This window comes from Camelus dromedarius, chromosome 25 (assembly GCF_036321535.1).
Source record: "Camelus dromedarius isolate mCamDro1 chromosome 25, mCamDro1.pat, whole genome shotgun sequence".
Classification (NCBI taxonomy): Eukaryota; Metazoa; Chordata; class Mammalia; order Artiodactyla; family Camelidae; genus Camelus; species Camelus dromedarius.
Genome location: NC_087460.1, coordinates 21,844,301 through 21,859,041, shown reverse-complemented (window position 1 = coordinate 21,859,041; position 14,741 = coordinate 21,844,301). Strand labels below are relative to the sequence as shown.

At 40.3% G+C, this 14,741-nt stretch overlaps 1 protein-coding gene across 1 annotated transcript in view; it reads right to left on the bottom strand.

Annotated features, from left to right (window-relative positions):
- Positions 1-2,352: 2,352 nt before the first annotated feature.
- The window catches only part of LOC135319331 (uncharacterized), a 49,932-nt gene continuing 37,543 nt past the window's right edge, over positions 2,353-14,741 (bottom strand). The window contains exon 11 of the transcript XR_010377854.1: positions 2,353-3,773. The gene's annotated coding sequence lies outside the window, so the exon portion shown is untranslated. The remainder of the gene's footprint in view (positions 3,774-14,741) is intronic.

Here is a 14,741-nt window from a genome sequence, read left to right as displayed (position 1 = left end):
ATCATCCAAGAAGCATATAATCATTCAAGAGAGAGAGAGTTACTGAGATCCTATTCTGTGCAAGATTGTAGAGCAGGTGAAGCAAGAGCGCAGCGACCATGGTGGCAGCAAGCGGCGGGGCTCAAATACACTTCTGATCCCGGTACCTGGCACACATGTCCTCAGTATAAAGGCAAAAAAAAAAAAAAAGTAAAATAACTCTGTAAACTCAAAGCATTGTTAAAAAAAAAAAATTAAAGAAGACCTAAATACCTGGACAGACAAACCACGCACATTCCTGGATCAGAAGACAGTGCTCTTGGAATGGCAGTGCTCCACAGAACGATCCGTATATTCAACGTGGTCTCGATCACAATCCCTGCGGGTTCCTCTGCAGAAACTGACTAGCTGCTGCTACAATTCATATGGGAATTCGAGGGTCTCAGTAAACAAAACTTACTTGAAAAAGAAGAACAATGTGAGAGGACTTGTAATTCTCAATTTCAAAACTTACAACTGTATCTCTAGGTGAGATTAGACGCCATTGTGAAGTTATTACTCTGTTTATCCGTATTTTCTAAATTCTCTACAATGAATATAACTGTTACAATAAGAAAAATAAAAAGTAAGGTATCTTTTAAAACATGCACACCGATTCATTCATTGGGAAAAAAATATTTTAACTATAAAGAGTTAAACAAATATCTAGTGAAAAAGGACTACTTAAAAACAAGAGTGTATTTACATTTTTCATAAATTGAAAACTGAAAAGCACAAACACATTAAGTTTCTAGGGAGACCGATGCAACATATTAATAGTTATTTTCAAAAATTCTAATTGAACAATGAAAACTCAAGAAAGGGAAAATCGCGATTGACAGCCAACTGCAAACACATGGAGAGCAAAGGCCTAGAAATCACAGTTCCTTTAACTCTGATACTAACTCAATAGAAGAGGAAATTCCTCCCTGAGGGGACAGTGGAATCTCATGCATAAGACAGGATAGACAGTACAAACTGCACTAGAATCTGGGGTGATTTTCTTAGAATAATTCTAAAGTTACAACATTGCTGAAAAACTATAAAAACATTGACAGACAGATTAAAACACACAGTCATAGATATTATATAGAAACATATGAAGTCTGCTCCCATGTTGCATAGAAATACAAACATATTTGTTCATTTATGGGCACTGAATATTTTATCCCAGGTAGAATATTTCAACTAAAACAAAAAATCAATAATACACAACTCTTGTCAAATCTACTTGATAAGTTACTCTGCTATGTAACCATAATGTGTCTAAGATAGATCTAAAATTAGTGAAAAAGATCTTTGTATGGTTTCTTGAACTCTTCTCAAAATTCCAAGCTTAATTTTAAAATAGACCTGAGCAATATTTCTATATTAACTTTTCCCTCGTGAAATGAACAGCACAGTCTGTAGTCAAAATCCTGTCCTTACAATGATTCACAAGCACCGTATCCTAACAAAACTGCTGGACAGCAAGGCACTATCCAGACACTGTGACCAAACAAATGAAACGCAAGGAAGACAGTGACCCCATTCTGGAGGGCTTACCGTCTGTGTCAACTCTGGGGTTTTTATTTGATTGGTTTGATTGGGTAGCAAAATAAAATCAATCAAGTACTTTCTTCTTTGAGCATTCTGTAAGTGATGACACTGTTGTTAGTGTCATGAGAAGGAAAGACTAAAGCAAGACTTGATTAGGTCAATTAGCAACAGCCATCACTGGGGAGTGAGTAATAAAGAAGTTAACTGATAGCAATGCTTCTGCCTACATGAGACCTAAAATAAACCTACACTGATCTCTTTAAGGAAAATGAGGAGACGAGGCCCCAATGAGAAAAACAAAAACTAACAAGAAATCAAAAAAGAAAAGACTTTTTCTTTAATGATTCCAGGAAGGAGTGGAGCATGTGTTGAAGAGCACAGATGCTGGGGACAAACGTGAGGGTCTGAACTCCCACAGCACTGGGTAGCTTTGACACTGATAAGTCAGTGAAATTTTCTGCATCCCAGTCTCCTATCCATAGACTGGGGACAAAAACAGCACACGTCTGCTAGAACGGTCCTAATAATTAAGTAATTTTATATATAAAAGTTTAAATAAAATACGTCAGATATTAAATATTACCCCAAAAGCACAAGGAAAAAGAAAACAGAGATAAATTGGAGTTCATCATATTTTAAAACTTTGCTTCAAAGGACACCATCCAGAAAGTGAAAAAACAACACACAGCAGAAAATTTTTTCAAATCATTTATCTGATAAGGAATTTGTATCTACCAAAAAAAAAAAAAAAAAAAACAAAAAAAAACAAAAAGAACTTCCTACAACTCAACAATAAAAAGGCAACTCAATTAAAAAATAAATAGAGGATCTGAAAACATTTTTCAAGGAAAATATACAAATGGCCAATAAGCACAACGAAACGATGTTCAATATCATTAGCTGTAAGGGAAATCAAGTCAAAACCACTAGAAGAAACCGCTTCACACTCACTACAATAGGTTATAATCAAAAAAGTTTAACAAGCACTAATGAGGACACAGAAGATGCAGAGGTCGCAGCCGTTTCTGGTGAGGATGTAACACAGCCTGGCCACTTTGGAAAAACGCCTGGCAGGTCCTTAGAGAGTTGAACATTTGGTTTCTGAATAACCAGGCAATTTTACTTCCTGGGCGCACACGTAAGAGAGCTGAAAACAAATGTTCACATAAAAACTCCTACAGGAATATTCACGGTGCCATTACTCATCGCAGCCAAAAAGCAGAAACAAAACAAATCTCTATCACGTGATGAATGGGTAAACAGAGGGGCCCAGCCATACAGAGGAATATTATTCAGCAATAGCAAAGCATAGAGTACTGACCCAGGCCACAACGTGGACAAATATTGAAAACGATACTCAGTGTGAAAGAAGTCAGTCACAATAGATGCTTCCACTTACATGAAGTAACTCGATTTACATGAAATTTCCAGCAGAGGCAAACCCACAGAGAGAGAAAAGTGGCTCCCTGGGGCTGTGGGAGGATGGGGAGGATGGGAATGTCTGCTTATGCGTAAGGGGCTTCCTGTTGGGGGGATGAAAATGTTCTAAGATTGAATGGGATGCACAACTCTGGGCATAGAGTAAAAACCACTGTACATTTTAATGGGTGAATTGTTATTAAAACTGTTAAGAACAAAAGCACCTCGGGCCAGTACCTTCCCATAGTAAATGCAAATTGCTAAATTTTATTACAGGAAGAAGAAACTGCCCTCAGCATGAAAGCAGGAGTTCAGCAAATGTGAGTTAACCGAAATTGGGCAAGATTATTTCACTTGAAACAGTTGCTGAGTGTACACAAAATATTAAGACATGACAAGGAAAATCAGTTTGACATCACGAAGAAGCATTCTACTTCAAATGCAGATCAAGGATTCGGCAAGCCCAGCTGCTAGAAATGACCAGAGAAGAAACCTGGTTCTTTAAACAAGCACCAGAGCCAACAAGGAAATAGTGGTGAGGAAAGCAGGCGGCCGAAAATCTGGAAGAGTTTGCTACAAATAATTTCTCCACTGAAAATTCAAAAATAAAATGAAAGTGATGTAATGCTCTGTTGACCTCACGTGAATGGGCTTCCTCCGGTTCTCAACAGTTTTGTAACCCCGAATGAGAGATTCAGGAGAATCAGAATGGCTCCTGGGAGTCCCCAAATGACTGTCCACCAGCACGCTGACCACCATCACATCTGCCAGGGTGGAATTGCAGAGGAGACCAACTTCTGAAAGGCACAGGAAATATTGACAAGGGAAAAAAAGGCTGATGTCAGTCTTGGGACAGAGGCCCTGAGAGCAGAGGCCAGAAAACTGCAGGTGAACTGGAGTGGCCCTGGGGCAGTAAGGGACCATGGGGAAGCAGATCTCAATTCTCTTCTCTCTCTCCCTCAGGTAGGAGAGTTAAAGTCTGCATCCTTCTCACCTGGAACTGTGGGTTCTGGCTGGCAGAAGTCTTACCGACATGGAATGAATGACTCAAGACTGTGGAAAAAGGAAAGAAAGCGAGAGGGAGGGAGTAGGGAGCCAACTCCAAGAGCCTCTCAAATGCTCCCATATTTATTGTGTATAATCAAAGAAAATAGTCTTTAACAGTTGTGTGATAGTAAACAGGAACTTGGGGAAAGACAGGATGAGACAGAGATTGTAGAATCCACAATGAGTAAAAAGGCTTAGTTTACCTTTAGGGGAGTCATGGGGAGAGGGGAACAAGATAAATTCTTTAGATATTCATTACAAAGCAGACCACCAGTCCAGCCAGGTCCATGTTTTGGGGATAATAGACTATCTAACAGCACGCACGCCCAGCATTTATAGCTGAGGGCCTGGGTCATTGCTGTGCAATGAACAGAGTGCTATCTAAAACCTCAAATATGCAAGCAAGGCATTGTCTCTGCTTTTTATGGCAAGGAGACAGGAGTGAGGATGCACAGGTGCTTGCTTGAAAGCAGTTAATAAGCACACTTTTTCTTCTTAAAGTTGACATGCGTCTGGTGTCTGTCAAATTTGTTAACCCAATCATGGACTACCACATGGAACTATTATGGAGGACAACCTAGGATGACAAATCCTGGCTCTGGGTCTTTTTCTGCCAGCTTCGGCCATTCCAGCAGGGTCTAGACACATCCCTGAATAACGATCCCACAGAACCACCCAGACTCTTAACTCCTGGTGTTTGGAACTTAATTTTAGCTCTACACAACTTAACATAGAAAAGTTTCAGAAATAATAGATATTATATTCTTTTTATATCTCATCATAGGACTGATTTTTCTGATTGCTCTAAGCTGCTTCTACTTGGTAAATCACCTAATTCTGCAGGTGAATTCAGTACTTTCCATTGCGCATAACTAGACAGTCTGGGCCCTCTGACTTCTATTGGTCAAATAAATACCGATACACCTAATTGATTTCATTGTTCATCAATTTCAGCCTGGAGGTGAGGGAGTGTCACTCTGTTCCTCAGCCCACCCTCTACTCTTTTCTCTTCAGCAACTCAGGCCTCCTGAATACAAAATATAGCATCTGTTTCCCTTCATCTACACTTTCCACAAACGCAACAGGAAACATCAGCCTAGAGAATTAATTCAACACAAATGTTAAAACAAAAAGCTACAAACCTGAAGCAACTCCATCTCCGAATCATGATACACAATGACATGAAAGTAAGGGTGTCAGGTACAAAGCACGCGTGAGCCTGACCACCTCATTTCTATTCTTCAAAGGAAGGAAGGTTTTCATGTTTTTTATTATCATTCTTTGTCATTGTTTCTGATTAAGCCAAAAAATAGTTTATGAAATAATTAAGCACTGCAATAACAGATTTTCGCTGTATCAATTACAGAAGGCATTCAGAGGGGATAGGAAAACCCACCTATGTAAAAAATGCAAAATTTCTTCCCCTGTTAAGAACACGTATACAAAATGCAACAGAGAATTCAAATTCATGTGGAGAGGAGCAAAAACCACAGAATCAAACAAAGTCATTACTATGAGTCAATTCAAAATTCACTGGACAAACATGCTCAATGCATTCAAAGAATTTTAAAGGCACACTGCAAACCATTCACTTAATGATCTACAGGCTAGAGGAAGAATTTCCCTCTTTAACAGACTACAGAAATCAATAGGTTGCCCCACCAAACGAGGACCAAACAACAATCAGGTTTTTAACAGTTCTGATAAATCAGCATGTTCTAAACATCAAAATCCAGAAATTTTAAACATTCATTCACACCACAATGAAACAAGCACTTAAAAAAAAAAAAAAAAAAAACCCGAAGAAACTAAGCACAATTATCATGTACCTGGATCAATGGGAACTTCTTGTAAAGCTGGAAGAAAGAACAGGCTATAGCCTTTTACTTAAAAAATAAAACTACATTTAAAGATAACTGCTAAAACACATTTCATCATTCATGTTGCCTTGAAAAATCTGAGGCATTCGTATCTGATCAGAAAAGCAATTCTGAGTAATATTATGTTACAATTCAGTGCCAGTTTGCTTTAGTAGGAAAAAGAAAAGCTACTGTTTCTCATCCTCCACAAAGAGTAAAGAACCTTCCTGCCTCTATCTCCTCCTATTTTCTAAGCTCATTCTCCCCAACCCTTCTGAAACAAGTATGAGAAACTTTTATTCCCAACAATATGCCAAATGACAAAAGAGTATCAATTTATTTGTATAAATATATGCCTACACCTTGAAATTGAAGAGAAAGGTATCAGAAGACTATATGGAACTTATTTCTACCTTCCTGAAATCACACACAAACACACGTTCACAGAGACACAGACATGTACACACTGAATTACTGGGCAATTCATAAGCTGAGGACTTCCAATTTATATACGATAAATTTGTAGTTAGTTTAAAATACAAAACTGTCAGCTTTTGAAAGTCTTCATCATCTGCTAAATCATCCAAATATCAACGAGACCCAATTAGCCTTCTCTGTAGAATATAATTTCCCATGATGGCAAAACAGACCCTAAGTAGTGGATCCAAGACTCGTGTTTATCACTACCTATGATCGTTTTTAAACACGTAAACAGATTCAGAAAGTATGTCCCAAAAACATTTATTCTTATTGAAATAGCATATGTATTCAATTGTCTATACAGAAAATAGGTCCCATGATGGTGTTTAAGAGCTATTTTGTGTATTGAAATATTTATTTTTAAGTTCAGACAAGGAGGGTCTGTATTACTCAGTTGTAGAACACCTGTTTAGCATGCACAATGTGCTGGCTTCAGTCCCCAGTACCTTCATAAAAATAAATAAAAATAAGTGCTTATTTAAAAATAAGAGTAAATTTACAAAAAGAGTAAATGCAAACTAAAAACTACTGCAATCTAGGAGCCATAATTTTAATAAAAAACAAAAGTTTCTATCAAATATTCACTATATGGCAATCACAGAGACAACCGCAAATCACCCCTGACAACCATCACGTGTGATTCTCAGCAACCCTACTAAGTAGACACTGAAGAGAAACTCAGCATTGCGGATCAAGAAACGGAGCTCGGAGGAGCCGGGGACACTGAACGTCCTGCTCCCCGTGACACCACGTCAGCCCAGGATGAGCACTGACAGAGCTGCACTGAGGGGACACCCAGCTGCACGGAAACTTGGTGCACTGGGGAGTCCCAGAAAACACTCAAAACTGTTCAGTGAAGAACCAGCTCAAATATATTACATTGTGCCACATCCTTTAAACAGGGAACATGACTGAGACCTATTTGATGCCTCCGTGTCCTTTCAGCCATTATCAATTATTTGCCCTCTCAGCATGCCCAGTCAGGAATTGGACCCCATATGAAGTGCACTCAGATGGCAGAGCTTTTAAAGCTGTTTTATGAAGTTTGTAAGACTCTGTCTATGCCTCACACAGGCGGTCATCCATCACTTCTCACCGGTGTGGATGTACCACATGAAATCACACCTTTCTGCTTTTTAAAATCCCTCCATGTAATCCAGACTTTTCAACAGCAAAGAAGCAGCTCAACCAGAAACAGTGGATAGCTTTTCACCAAATGGACTCGAACAGCCCATCGGACTACCTGGAAGCCCTTTTTTCTATTAAACCCACTTCCAAGTACTTCATCATTTTCTGATTGGTGGACTTGGCCTCTGGCCTACTGTGAGAGCTCCCAGCCTCACATCCGGGGGTGGGAGAAGACCCTGCTGTTCGGGGAATTCAGTGCGGAAGGCGGAAATCTTCCACCCAGGTCCGCACGGGTAGAAGTGCCACAACGTGCTCAGAAAATATACCGTCAGCAACCCTGGGCTCCCATGGACTGATGTCACATTAACCAAACTCATGAGAGACTGATGCAAGAAAACCAGAAATTGAATTTATTAATGTAACAGGAGATGTGAAACTACGAACCAGACTGAAATATCAGAGTTCAACCATGAGTACAGATTCTCCTCAACGGCCCAATCACGGGCAGGCAGTCACATGGCAACCATGGACAGAAGCAGAGCAGGAAGGGTTTCTAGATTAACTCAATGGACTAAATTTCTGTTATACGAACAGATCTGCTGCCCAGAAGACATTTAACGCCAATCACGGTGCACTGTCCGTGGACAGTGGCTGAGACACGACTGTGAGCACCTGTGTAACTCTCCTTTCCCTGTCCTTTCTGGGCTAAGTGATGCACAGAGGTACAGAGATCCAGGGATGCAGATACCTCTAAACACCCAAAGCCCATCCCTGGGAGCCGGGAAACCAGACAGCCAGGGTTTAAATACCAGCTCTGCCACTTACTAGCCCTGTGACCTTGGCCAACTTACTTACTCTCTCCGTGCCTCAATTTCCACATTGTAAACCTGGGATAACAATCAAATCTCCCTTACTCACTTGTTGTGAAGATTGAAGGATTCATTTCTGTAAAACGCTCAGAAAAGAATGTAGCACATTTTTGGTGCTCAACAAATGTGAATTTAATAAGAAAGTGATTTACAAGTCTCCCTACTAATCATCTTCTGTGTTTCATGGCTAGTCTGAGTCCCAAAGGAAATCCTTATTTCCCCTCTTATAAACTCTTGGGGAGCACCCTTCTCTTGCATCCCACCACCTGTTTAAACTGAGGGAAGGGATGCCTCCTCCACACTCCTCTGGTCCATGGAGAGTGCTTCTCCCTTCACACCCCTGACCACTGGCCAACGGCTAGCACTCCTCACAATAACAGATTGAGGTGTGAGTCCGGAGAGACAAGCAGGGCATATGAAACCTTTCCTTTCCCTCCAGTGTTGGCCACCCTTGGGAAGCACCCGGGATGCTCAGCTCCATGGCAGGGCAGCCCTGTGCAGGATGGGGCAGATCATCTTAAGGGAAGGCTCACTGTGGCCCAGAGCTAACTGGGACTGCGTGAGTCTCTAATCCTGGGACACAGTATCATGACACGCATTTTCCCACAACCCTGAATTTCATGGAGAACGTGGCTTCATCAGTAATAAAGTAGACATTTATCGCCTGTCTGTTATTCTGTGTCATCTCTCAGTTGGCTGCTGGAGAAAACATGTGTATAGGTATTGGGTCCCATTAAGCCCCAATATATAGGAAGTAACAAAAAATTCTGTGGCTTAACATTGGTTCAGGGCGACTGTGTAACGGTCCTGACTCTGCTGATGCTAAATTATGCGTATAGGAACTATGGAACCTCCTCAAATATCTTTCATCATAAAACCAGCTTTTCTTATTTTCCTGTTTCTTAGTAATTGCCAAAAACTGTAAAATGATGGCTTCATACAAAACAGGAGCTAAACTTTATGAGCCCTTTGACATTCTCACTGTGCTAAACAATTTACATAATTTCTAATTCTCACAATTCTGCAAAGCATATACGAGCATCCCCATCTCACAGACGAGGGAGAAACTCAGAACAAACTGACTCAGGCTCACGTGGCTGAGTGGCAGGGCGTGCACACAAACCCAAGTCAAATCACTACACCCCTTCTTATATGTACAAAATCACCTCCCACCAAATGACACACAGTGGCTGGGTCAATACTCAGGGAACTCAGTACACTTTTCAGCTTTAAGGTGCTCCAGAGGCCGCTTCTAGCTGCTTTATAAAATCCCGGCTCACTGGTTGCTAACACTGGAATAAAAGACCGATTTTGCCATTGTTTGCACAGCAAGTCTGAAATGTTCACAGCGAGATGACAGAATAAAACTAAGATATAAGCTGAATAATTTTTTCCAGGTAGACAGACATAATGGACATTGTGCTATTCTGAAGCACTAAGCAAAGGAATCAAAGCAAAAAAATATTTGTTAAGCCTTCTTTTACAAACAAGAAAATTAAGACTGTATGAAGGTGCAACAGCGCCTCCTATGGCTAAAAAGACCTTCCAGGTTGCCGGGAAAGATGCAACACAAAAATTGCCTGTTGAATCAGAAACAAGAATCAGATAACTAAAAGCTTATGTAGCACATACTGCAGTTTGCTTCGGGGAAGGGAGGGGTATTCAGTATTTAATCTGACATTGCTAATACTCTTGAATATAAACAAAAGACATAGGCTCATGGAAACTCATCTTAGAAGAGGAAAGAATCCAGACCAGCCACTTCATTTTACAGGAGGGGAGACTGAGTTCTGGGATCTGTCCTTCCGGCAATCAGCAGCAAAGCTCTCTCCTAGGCCTCATGTCATGCACTGTAGCAAAAACCAACAGATCTGTACTAGGCCTCTATTCATAAAAGTCACGTCTGTATTTTTCCAACAGTAGGTAATCTAAGTATCTTGCAAAATACTTCTCAAAGAGCCAGGAAATCATACAAGTGTATTGAGATACAAAAACATTTATTTGCACATTAAAACAGCATAAGCTTTATTCTATTAAAAATAAGTGACATGTCAAATCAATGTTTTGATATTTTAAAACCTATTAAGCATGCAGAAAAATATATCAAAATTTCTTTAATCACAAAAGAAAGAAGATTATTCCCTTAAAATGATCAATGTGGATTTTTCTAAACTTAATAGTTCTGGTCAGATTTCTACGAATTTAAATGTCTGAGTGGCTGGTTACACGGCAACATGAATTCTGAGTTGTAACAACACACATTCTGTGTAAATAATCTTCAAGGCCGTCTGCTTAAGGTGATTTAACTAGTCCCTGTCTCACTAGAATGATACAGATTTCATTAAACCTTCATACTGCACACACACACACACACACACAAAACCCTGAATCCTTGTTACTTGAAGCCATATTCATATATTCACATATATGCATATTGAATATGCATCAGAAACAAGCCACCCTCTTTAGTATTCAGAGTTGATCCTTCTAAACTATCTGTCCTTGTGACAGCATAATTTTACTAAGCAGCTCTTCGGTGCTTCGTATACAAGGCGTCTACATCTCACAGTCAAACAAGGTAAACGGCATCACTCAAATTTCACAAATGAGGAAATGTACTTAAGCCATGAAAACAACTTACATATTCATCATCAGGAAAGAAAAGAGTAAAGATTTTACTTACAATATTCACTGACAAACCATTTCCCCATACTAAGACTTCATAGAACCAATTCAGTCTTTGTAAATTTTTCTGTCAATAAGCACCACTAGAGAAAAACAAGCAACATCATTAGCAATGGTTGGACTTTCAAAGCCCACTCCTATTTTGCACTATAATCATTTTTAATGTTTTGTTTTTAGTGTTTACAGAGCACTAAAATAAAACATATAAACTTTTTAAGTCATTGCCTGAGAATGCAACATTTGTGAAAATGTACAATTTCAATTTATGCCACTCTGTCTCACATTCTCACTGGTGTCTCTACTTTGAAGGCTTCATCAAACTGAGATCACTAAAATCGTTAATTTATGGACTCACAGGAGTTCGGGAAACCACTCAACAAGGGGCTGATCAGTGGAGCCATTGAGAAAGCATCCTGTGCAGCCTGGGTTCCAGCCCTGAGCCTGCCAGCGCCAGCTGCATGAGATTTTGGACAAGCTGCCCCATCTCTCAATCCCTCAGCTGCAAAAAAGGAGACACTGATACCTACCCTTAAACACCTGCTATGAGGTAAAACATGAGGAAAGCATGTTAGCCTTAGGGAGGTGTCCACTCAGAGCAAGCTTGGTCATTATGATGATGAGAATTACTTTTAATAAGTTAAGGCAGACAAAAAATTAGAAATCACAATAAAGGAGAAATATTTTATGTCAATGAGCATTACCTTTTGAATGGATTGCAGAATGTTTTATAGAATTTTTTAATAAACCAAATTTTGTCCACTAATTATAGATTTACAGGTTCATGGACATGTCTCCAGAAAAAGAATTAGAGGCCTCTAACCTCTGAATACTAAGAAAGAAAAGTTTAAAAAAAAATCACGGGGGAGATTATACCACACTTGAGAGAGTATGTGCTCAGCATGCATGAGACTCTCAGTTCACACACCAGTAACTCCATTTAAAGACTTTTTTTTTCAAGAAATGGAGAATTAAATCAAAAAGATGGAAGAATACAGAATTTTTTTAGAGACTCAACTCAGATTTAAGATGGGGAAAAAATCTCCATTTCTCATAGGAAATCTTGAGAATCATGTAAACCGGATCTGAGTTGTCTAATCTTTTAACATTATTCATGAATTCATATTACCAAGTCTTAAAACTGCCTGATAACCCACAGTGGTGATACTGATCATAACAGCTGCCAACACGGATCGAGCTCCGGCTAGGACTGCTCTGTTCGGCCATCTCTGCCCCTGAGGCCTCACCAGGCTGAGAGCACTAAATTTTGTCATTCATGAGCATCTCGTGTAAGTCCTCCCTTTGTGCTCCTCACTCTCCCCTCACCAGCCCCTCTGAGGGAAGCATTGTTATCATCTTCCAGACCCGCAGATAAGGCCACTGAGGCACAGAGACTAAACCTGCTCCAGGTCACATCGGCATTAAAGGACGTCAATATATCTGCTGTTTTACTATTGACAAAGGAATCTGAGATATCAATTCAAGGGAGACTGTTAAATAATCAAGTCTGTCAGGTCTTCACCTCAAAGAGCAGATACTATAGATTCCTGATGTAGGATGAGGCTGCCGCCACAAACTGACTCAGCTTGAAATTAATATCCAAGATGAAGCAGAGGATACACGTAAATATTCATGATTGTCAACTCTGGTCACGGGTCTGGGCCCTTCACTGCCTGAATGGGGGTGAAATCCCCACCCCTGTCAGGGATGGAAGCGCGGCTCTTCCCAGTCTCACCCAGGCTTCACAGGCTGTTTCCCCCCACAGACTGTCGTCAACGATTAAAAATCTCTCAAGATGTTTACACCATGCAAAACTGAAAGACATTTCTGCAGATGGAGCACTTTCTCAGGCTTAAACCTTTTTTGCTTACACTCAGCAAGGGGGAAAATAACACATGACTCTGCAAAGTCTCTGAGCCTCACCACTCACAGGAGTTGAATGGCCTCAGCACAAGATGACTCTTCATGGATGAGAACAAAATAAAGCCGCCCCCAACCACAGGCACTCCCAGAGACAGCGCTCAGCCGTCTTCTGCACACTCACTGTTGTGCAGCCCTCACCACCATCTATTTCCAGAACACTTCATCACCCCAGAAGAACACCCCTGTCACTAGCAGTCACTCCCCAACCCCCCTCCACCCAGCCCCTTGCAACCATCACCTGCTCTCTGCCTCTGCATGTGCCTATTCTGAGCATTTCAGATCACTGAAGTCAACAATATGTGGCCGTTTGTGTCTGCTTCCTTTCACTTAACGTGCTGTTATCAAGGCCCTTCCATGTTGAAGTGGTATCAGCATCTCTCTCTTTTTTTTTTTGAGAGTGTTAAAGTTTATTAGAAGGTGGTAAGTACTATCAAAAAGAGTAGAGAGGAGCATAAGTGATTGGGTTTCAAAGGGAAAAGGGCGGGTTGAGCACTCAGAGTTGACTACCCAGAGCAGGTGGCCTTTTTCATATTCCCCTTTATTTATTTTTTCTTTTTTATTCACACTTACGTCTGAATAATGTTCCACTACATGGAGATACTACATTCTGTTCATCCATTCAGCAGCTATGTATGGACGACGTCCAGAAGAATGAGTGTAAGAGGTGACTAGCAGGGATGGCATTTAAGCAAAGGGCAAGATGAGCTTTCAAAAAAAAAAAGCCAACAAACAGAGGCACAAGGAAATTCAGCCCGTTTCTGAGAAAGTGCATGCTTGCTTCAGCATGACTGCCGTGCAGGGCTGGGGGGGGGAGTGACAGAAGACACAATGAGGGAGTCACCTGAGTATATTCCCCATGCAAGCAGCTCAGCCAATTCTCCTCCCTCATCCAGTATTTTAGAGCCATTTTTGATAGGTTTTCTATTTCAAGTAACAGAACTTAGTTACACATCTGATCATCTGCATCAGATCACCTTACCTCCAAGACACAGAAAGTCATTCACTGACTGGAGAAGCTCCAAGACATAAAGGTGATGGACAAGGGAGCCCTGCAGCATCCCGGCCTGCAGGCACAAACCCCCACATGTTCCATGGTGATGTCCGGAAAGTAAAATGCATGGAAATATCTCACTGCTTGTGCACGATATCTGCCCCCAAATTGTCCCAAAATCATGCTGGCAAAGCACTACTGAGCCCTCTCACTCCAAAAAAAAAAAAAAAAAAACATACAGAGAGAACAGAAAAGAAAAGAATAAAGCTAAGAAGGCAAATTTAGGGTCTTCCACTGAAAACCAGCAACCATCACTGCCAGTATCTCAGCTGGAATGATCCTGACTTCAAAAACCACTGCGCAGTTACATTGCAAACGTGATAGACATATATGTATTCCATGTAGATGATATTACAGTAGGATTTTTGTTTTCGAAATTTCCAGTTGCAACATTAACACAAGAAAGTTTATGTTTCAGCTTTAAAAATATCAATTATCTTCCACTTTCTTAATATTGAACCTATTATTATTTTATAAAGGGTGCTATGCTGCAAATTATAAACCAACTGTTTGGCTTCTGCCAACAAGACCTTTATGACTTCACTATTTCAGAGCAAGATTTAATGATGCTTTGAGAAGTGGGGCCTGGGGCGCTCACTAACAGCTCTTTAAATACTGACAAGGATGTGCTATTTAAGTAATGCAAAGGCTCTAACTCTACATTAACTCAGAAACCAAAGAAACTACACCAAAGCCTTACTTTATCATTTTTAAATTTTGCTATTC